General features: G+C 41.2%; 1 long non-coding RNA gene across 1 annotated transcript in view; it reads right to left on the bottom strand.

The window, feature by feature from the left end:
* Window positions 1-428: 428 nt before the first annotated feature.
* The window catches only part of LOC128315949 (uncharacterized), a 72352-nt gene continuing 65202 nt past the window's right edge, over window positions 429-7578 (bottom strand). The window contains exon 3 of the long non-coding RNA XR_008299192.1: window positions 429-607. This is a non-coding gene — a long non-coding RNA (uncharacterized LOC128315949). The remainder of the gene's footprint in view (window positions 608-7578) is intronic.

Raw genomic sequence — 7578 nt, 5'->3', positions numbered from 1 at the left:
TTATTCCCAGAATCAAAAATTCTCCCTAAATAAGTTTTGAGCCTAGGATATTCATAGTGGTTCATGGCAGACCAGTTTAAGATATTTAAAATACAAAAATCTGATGTGATGAACTTGATTCAGATTCCAATTTTCAGATGAGAAAACCCATTGATTTTTTTTAATGTTTTTATTTATTTTTGAGACAGAGAGAGACAGAGCATTAGTGGGGAGGGGCAGAGAAAGAGAGAGGGAGACACAGAATCCGAAGCAGGCTCCAGGCTCCAAGCTGTCAGCACAGAGCCTGACGTGGGGCTCAAACTCACGGACTGTGAGATCATGACCTGAGCTGAAGTCAGATGCTTAACTGACTGAGGCACCCAGTCTCACCAAAACCCATTAATTTTTAAAGACAAGTCCACAGCCTTCTGGCTCCATGAGTTTCCAGTAAGGTACAGAAGCAATCTGAGATGCGGCCCCCGGAACAATTCAGCAGATGTGACAAACTTATGTTTCAGGGAAATTACCTCGTTTTTAGCCCAAGTTAGCAGTGCAGTTTCATGGAAGGCTCCCTCTGCTAAGCAGGAATTTTCTCACTGATTCCGACTTTCCACTCCTTCTACAAGGGCTGAGGAAGAAAAGCAAAACAAATGGGTTAAAACACATTCTGTCTCAAGACACCATTTGTGAGGAGACCCCACAAAGAAGTTGTTCAAAAGAGAGAGATGAAAGGGGGTCCAGCTTTCTGCTGGCATTTGGGCTGGCATTTGCAGCATTACCTTATGACTTTGAGCAGGCCTGAGAAGCTCTTTGATTGCCAAAGAACAGTCGCACCTCTGTCAGAGCAGCCCTCATGACTCATGTGGCTTAGCAGCAAAGGAGGGATAAGAGCAGATGTGAGGGGGAAGATCACAGCAGAAGGGAAATAACTTGAATACAAACCAAAAGGCGGTCAGGGCAGGCAGGGGGGTGGAGGGAGAACACAAAAGAGGAGGAACATGAGGAAACAAGGAAAAGAAATGTTTGTTGTACTCTGGCAGAGCACCTGTTGTCTTTAGAGACAACAGCACACCCAGGAGGGAGTGAATTGTTCTTTCTTGATCGTGAAATTGAACAACAATGCCCAGACAATGTCTCAGGGGTAGCACACACCAACTTCGTCTGCTGGTTTTATGCAGCAGAAGCTTGATCTATGTAGGAGAGTGTGGGGAACATATTTATGTATTTTTCTTTAAAAAATCAATACTTTAATAGCACTTACTGTGTGCCAGGTGTTTTGTTAAACTCTTTTTAATCTTCTCAACAATCTAAGAGGCAGATAAGGCAACTGACATCCTTGTCTCTTCCAGGTGATCATCATGGTTATCACCATCTTCATCCATCACCACCACATAAGCAATGATCATTTTTTAGCTTTTACTGTGTATCAGGTGTGTCTTACATCATCTTACAGACCTTATCATTTCAGGTCTTTCACCGACCTTATGATATGGCCTCTATTTTTATTTACATTTTTCAATGGAATGTAAATATTATCACTTTATATGGGCTTAGAAAGGTTATCATACATAAAGTGATAGAACTAATGAGTGGCAGTCCAAGGAAAGGACCCAGTTCAGCCTGTCCTCAAAGCCAGGGCCCAAACCAACATGACTCTCAGCCACAAACCCACAAGGCAATAAACACTCCTTGCTATTTCTCATACATTAAGCATTTGAGAGACTCTGCTCCTGAGGAATTCAGTCAGAGCCATAAAGTTCCCTGCTATTTCCACTCTCTGGTGGGTAAGTTACCAGAAAACAGGCACTGAGTCATAGAACACTGGAGCCTCCCCTTTCCACTCCACCCCCATTATACCCACACAGAAACTGAGGTCCATGGTATCAAATAAAGTCAAAATCAGGATTCAAATCTCAGGACTTCAGTCTATCACCCTCTTTCAGGAAATCACTGGCTCAGAAAAATGGATCTATATTGATCAAGTCAAATTTCACTGGATGTTTCTATCTTAGCCACACGACAAAGCAGAGGACCCAGGACTGGAACCTGAATTTCACATCCACTTTCATTGCTATCATGTTTAGAGACCTTCTTCTGTCCTGTTTTCTGAGTGGTGTGGAAAGGGAGTCTTATTTTATCCTCTGCAGACAAAACTCACTTGCTGGAATGACTTCTGCAAGTTCCAGAAATGGACTTAATTTCATTAAAATTAATTCAGAATTGTCAGAAACGTGTACTTCAAAATGTTTGTTAAATATTTTGTTTCCAGATAACAGATAACCACAAAGCAAATCCAAGATGTACGCTGACATTTTTTAGTAGCAGTCCCAAGTTTGTTCATGATCAGTTGACAGTTCTCCTGAAACTTTATTCATTTGTTTATTAAAAACAAAACCAAACTTTTGCTTTGTACATTTGTACCCTGTGTAGTGACAGGCAGCAAGAGACACACAAGGACAAGACAGGTCCTGGCCCTTACGGAGTTCCCTATGTCACTGAGGGGACCGACAAGTCTACAGAGGAAATCCAACAGAAAAGCATCCTTAAAGCAAGTTAATCAAAGACCTTTATACAGAGAAGCCTTAAGAATAGGGACATGAACAAGGATGGAGTTCAAAGATCTCTTTCTAATTCCATCAGCTGGGTAATAATCAAATGACCATTTACCAAAATGATTTGAAATTACAGAATCCCCTGATCTGTCTTCAGAATTAATGCTCAGATAATGAATGCCCAGTTCCTTCAGATATTTAATTACTGAAGAGCCTTACTCTCAAAAGAGAGGCTATACAAACTCAGGAAGTGACATGGAATCTTAATTAGATGTGATCTTGAGAGGTCATATAATTAAGGCTCCATCTTTAGGCAAGACTCTTGTTTTTAAAAACCTCAGGGAGAGAAACTTGAGAACCTTCCTTGTTGACAGTTTTGACAACCCTCAGATGGGTCTGTAATGGTAGTTTTTAGAGTATGTCCCTCCATCATGGCCTCTAGGGTACTTTGCAGAGACTTGACAAGAGAAAGGCCTGTATATATCTTGCATCTGGAACTGAGGTCCTTGGTCCCTTCACTTATGTAGGATGATCTGACTCAGCAACTGGAGGGGCTGGAGACTGGGGGGCCAAAGCCAAAGCAGAAGGGCCATCGTGCGTTTCATGGAGAAAGGGAGATGGACCTGGGCCCTGGAGCCCATGACAGTAGCTGAATCTTCACATTCAGTAATAACTCACATCTGGATAAAAGTTTATACTTTTACAAAGTTCTTTGACATACACCATCATTTGGCTTCCAAAGCAAGATTGGGAAAACAGCTTTGTCATATAGATTACTATCCCATTTTATTGAATGGAAAATGAAACATAGATGATTTAATTTAGGTAGATATGAGTCTACCATTACTCCTGTACTACTATTCCTGATAATAGTAACAAGAATGATAATATGTGCACGTTCCAGCCACTTTCCATGGAATGTTTCATCCAATCTTTAGAATGGCCTGGCAAGGTGGATAATTTCTAAAATCCCCAATTTCCACAATGTGAAACTAGGATTTGAAAGTATTAGATAATTTGTCTGTGGTCTCACACCTAACAAGTGAAATGGAATTCAAATCCAGGTAATTTGACATCTAACTCCATGCTCCTGCTATATTCATTAGCATTTTATTTATTATCTTTTCATTAACATTTTAGAAAATAACCATTTCTATCAAGAGGGATTCAAAACCCTAATAAATCCCTGCTCATGTTTTCCTGACATGCATTCTAATCAACTGCAACAGTGGAAAACCTCATGTCTCCCAGTGTCCTGAACACTGCCATCTATACCTGCCTAGTGCATCCTTGCACCCCAACCCAAAATTCCATTACCCTTACTTCTTTATGCATTAAAAATGAGCTGGGTTGATGCTATCCCCCCCCACAAGCAGGACACAAAGATTTGAACTGAAAGAGTGGGCTGCAATTCGCCTGCCTTGAGGAACAGGCAGGACCCTCAAAGAATAATACAGACCATTGGTAACGTTCTTTCCAAAACACCTTCCCATCTAGGATTCCTTTAAATGTTGAGTTTTATAGGGGAGATGCCTGATGATTCATGGAAAAGATAAATACTTGCCCAAAGTCACAAAGAAGTTAGAGGCAGAGCAGGGACTTAACTCTGGGTCTCCTGACCCATTGACTCTATAATACACTGGCCAACAAATCGATTAAACAAGCATTCGCCGTAGGGCTGCTATGATCCAGATGTTGCATTCAGTTCCCCAAGGCTCACAAAGAGATCCATTCATTTATTCAAGTAACCCTTATTGAGTACCTATAAGTGACCAGGGACAGCTGGACACTTGAGGTAAAACAGAAGACAAAGCAGTGCTGTTGCTTTCCTGAAGCTAACATGCTGGTGGGGGAAGAGAGACAACAAACACATAAACAAGAAAATAAACATATGTCAGATGCTAGTAAATGCCGGGAGGAAAACAAAGCAAGGTGATGGGGATAGGGAGTATGAAAGTGGGAGTTACTGCTAATGCAGGGTGATAAACTGAATATAGGCAGAGACCTGAGTTGTGCAGACACAGGGGGGCATCCCAGGCAGAGGGAAGAGTGAATGCAAAGGCCTGGAGACAGACGTGTGCTGCCATCTCCAAGCAACAGCAGAAAGGCTAATCTGATGGGAGTAAAATGGAAAGGGAAATATTTGTAGAACATGAAGTTAGATAGGGAGGCCAGACCAGGTGGGGCCTTGCTGGTTCTTGCACAGACTTTGGCTTTACTTTGAGTAATCTGAGTAGCTAAAGGAGGGTGAAACAGAGAAATCACATGACCTAATTGATATCCTAAGTACTGGCTCTACAAAGTCAACAGGTGGCTGATGGCCTGCCATTCCACTGCCTCCTTCTCCCTTCTCATTTCCTGCAGTATAGACTAGCCAGGATACCCTAATCAAGACCAGTCTCCAGGACATGATGGAGAAAGAAAAAACTCATTTCTATTCCTAGCCTGAGTAAGTCTGACTCTTAATGATAAGGGCCAAAACTGGATATGATATTCTAATCATGGCTTTACCATGCTTTAGAATTTCTAGATATATCCAATACTGTGCTTGCCTTCTTGGCAAAAACACTGGGTTACATTCTCATGCCTTGTTTGTTCATTATTTATCTTTAGCTCTTTTTTATGTAGTCACAATGGAGTGACCCATCTTGTATTTACAGCCTGTCTCTATTAAATTTTATTGTTCATTTATGGCCACTTGTACAACTAGCCAAGGTCTTGGTCTAAGGTGACTGATTTCTAGAACCATATCTGAAACCCCTACACTGGAGTCATCTGGGAAGTCTATGGGTATGTGCACCTAATAAATCAGCATAATTTTAAAAAATGTATGGTGGATTAAATATGACCACAAATTCTTTCCTGCTCCTTTCAATGAGAGATAAATTTATTTCTCCTTTCCTTTGAATCTGGGTTGGCTCTGTGTCTTGCTTTGCCTGGAATACTGCAGAACTAATTTTCTGGGACTTCTGAACCCAAGCCTTAAACAAAATGTCAGCATCAGATTTTTCTTTCTTGGGAGTTGGATGCAAAGGTGTTTAAGAAGATTGGGCTAGATTACAAATGATGAGAGAGCACATGGAGAGGTGCTCATAGAAAGACCATCCTGGACATTTCAGCCTCACTGGAGTACCCACCTGAATGCAGCCACCTGAGTCACCATATGGAACAGAAGAACCACCCAGCTGATCCCAGTCAACTCACAGAATTGTGAAAAACAATCTATTGTTATTGTTTGCTGCTATAAGGCACTAAGTTTGGGAGCAGTTTGTTAGGCAGCAATAGAAAACTGGAAAACTATCCTTGACTTGGGTGCTCCCAGAAGGAGGGAAAGGAGAGAGGAGGAGCCAGCTGGCCTGGCATTTACACTGCAGTTTGGTTCCTAGCTTTTTCTTCATGCATCACGAAGCTCTTACCAATGGTTTCCTAACATTGGTCTTCAGATCAGAGCTGACTGCATAGAATTTTCTGAAAAAGTTGATGAAAATTATAATTTCTGAAACTCCCCTTCTTGGCAATTTGATTCAGAATGTCTGAGATGGGGCCTAGAAATCTGTATTCTCACAAGTGATTCTGATGAGCATCATAATTGGCTATCTTGTCTCTAACTGAACTACTTGAGGCTGGAAGTAGGTTTGTCTATCTACCTAGTTGGCCTGGTAGAGTGTCTGAGATGTATAGGAACTACATTCATGTTTGAGGATGGGCAAGTAAATGAAAGAATGAACAAATGAATAGATGAATCTGAAATAAACAGGAATATCTGTGGGTATCTTGTTCAGATCATCTCTCCCCTGCCTTTGCCCCCTCAGTGTCCGTGATCATATACTGCTTGTATGTCCTTCTTCCCTCCCTTTGTTACATTGCTCCCCAGTTAGGAATCTTGTGGGAGTGAGAAGGGTGTGCAGAGTTTGAGAGAGGGGGTAGTGTGAGGGTAAAGCATCAGGGCAATGCATGTATGCAAAAGTAAACAAAACAAAACAACACACACACACACACACACACACACACACACACACACACACAGCTTGGCACAGTCCTTGAGCTATTTGTCTCACTAAAAGTAGCCCCTGAGAACTGGAAAATAAACTCATTTTCTCTCCTTACTTCCCTAGGCGATTCTGCTTTCTTTGGGAAGAAGTCCAAATTCAAGGACAGTGGCAGTTTAGGGAGCTGGGAGGGGGAAGAGTAGAGAAAGGGCAGAGGGGTGTTTGACAGAGGAGAAGAGCAGAGAAAGCCCAGGACATGTGGGGAGATGGGAGGGACCACAGGGATAATATCTTCGCCAAGGCGATTTGCTTGCTTTTTGCACCAAATTCTGTTCCTGTCATGCCTAGGAAGCTCAGTCTAAGGCCTTGGAGACCTGCATTTTAAAAACCTGAGAACCTGAAAGCCTTCTTCTCCCCCTTGGGCTTTCAATCTTCCCTGAATACAAAAGACTGAAAAAAAGCAAAGATCTTGAAAAACAGTCCCAAATCATTTCCTGCAGCCTGATTCATTCTGATCCACACCTACTCAAATTACATTGGTGGCTTTGTTCTGGCTGCTTTACTTACCAGATGAAAAGGCAAGTTTTCTAGGTGCAGGGAGGAAACAGATACAGAGAGAGGACCCAGTGCAAAAAAATGATCCAAGTTGAAATTTTAAAAACTGACCCAAATTGAAACCAAAATATGAAACCAGTTGAAACACATTGTACAGAAATTTTAAATACCCAGCTAGGAATGTGGCTGCTGTCTATTTCCAAAATGGCTTCAGATTTAAGAATATCTACTCAAAACTTTGGCATCAAACAACAAAATGTATATTTTATTACCCAAGACATATACATTTATGGTAAAAAATAAGAATATAAAGATTAGCAAAAAAGGGAAAAACTGTCCATAATCCCACCATCTAAAGATAAGTATTGCTAAAATTCTAGATATAACCATCCAGATAATTATATGTATGGCTATATTTACAAAATGTGACACTATACCTTTTTTCATGCAGTGAAAAAACTAAACAATTTCCTTGGTTAATTTAGATGCATTTATGTCACTAA

This window comes from Acinonyx jubatus, chromosome B3 (genome assembly GCF_027475565.1).
Source record: "Acinonyx jubatus isolate Ajub_Pintada_27869175 chromosome B3, VMU_Ajub_asm_v1.0, whole genome shotgun sequence".
Lineage (NCBI taxonomy): Eukaryota > Metazoa > Chordata > Mammalia > Carnivora > Felidae > Acinonyx > Acinonyx jubatus.
Note: the sequence above shows the minus strand (reverse complement) of the source record. Positions and strands in the feature narration are given on the sequence as shown.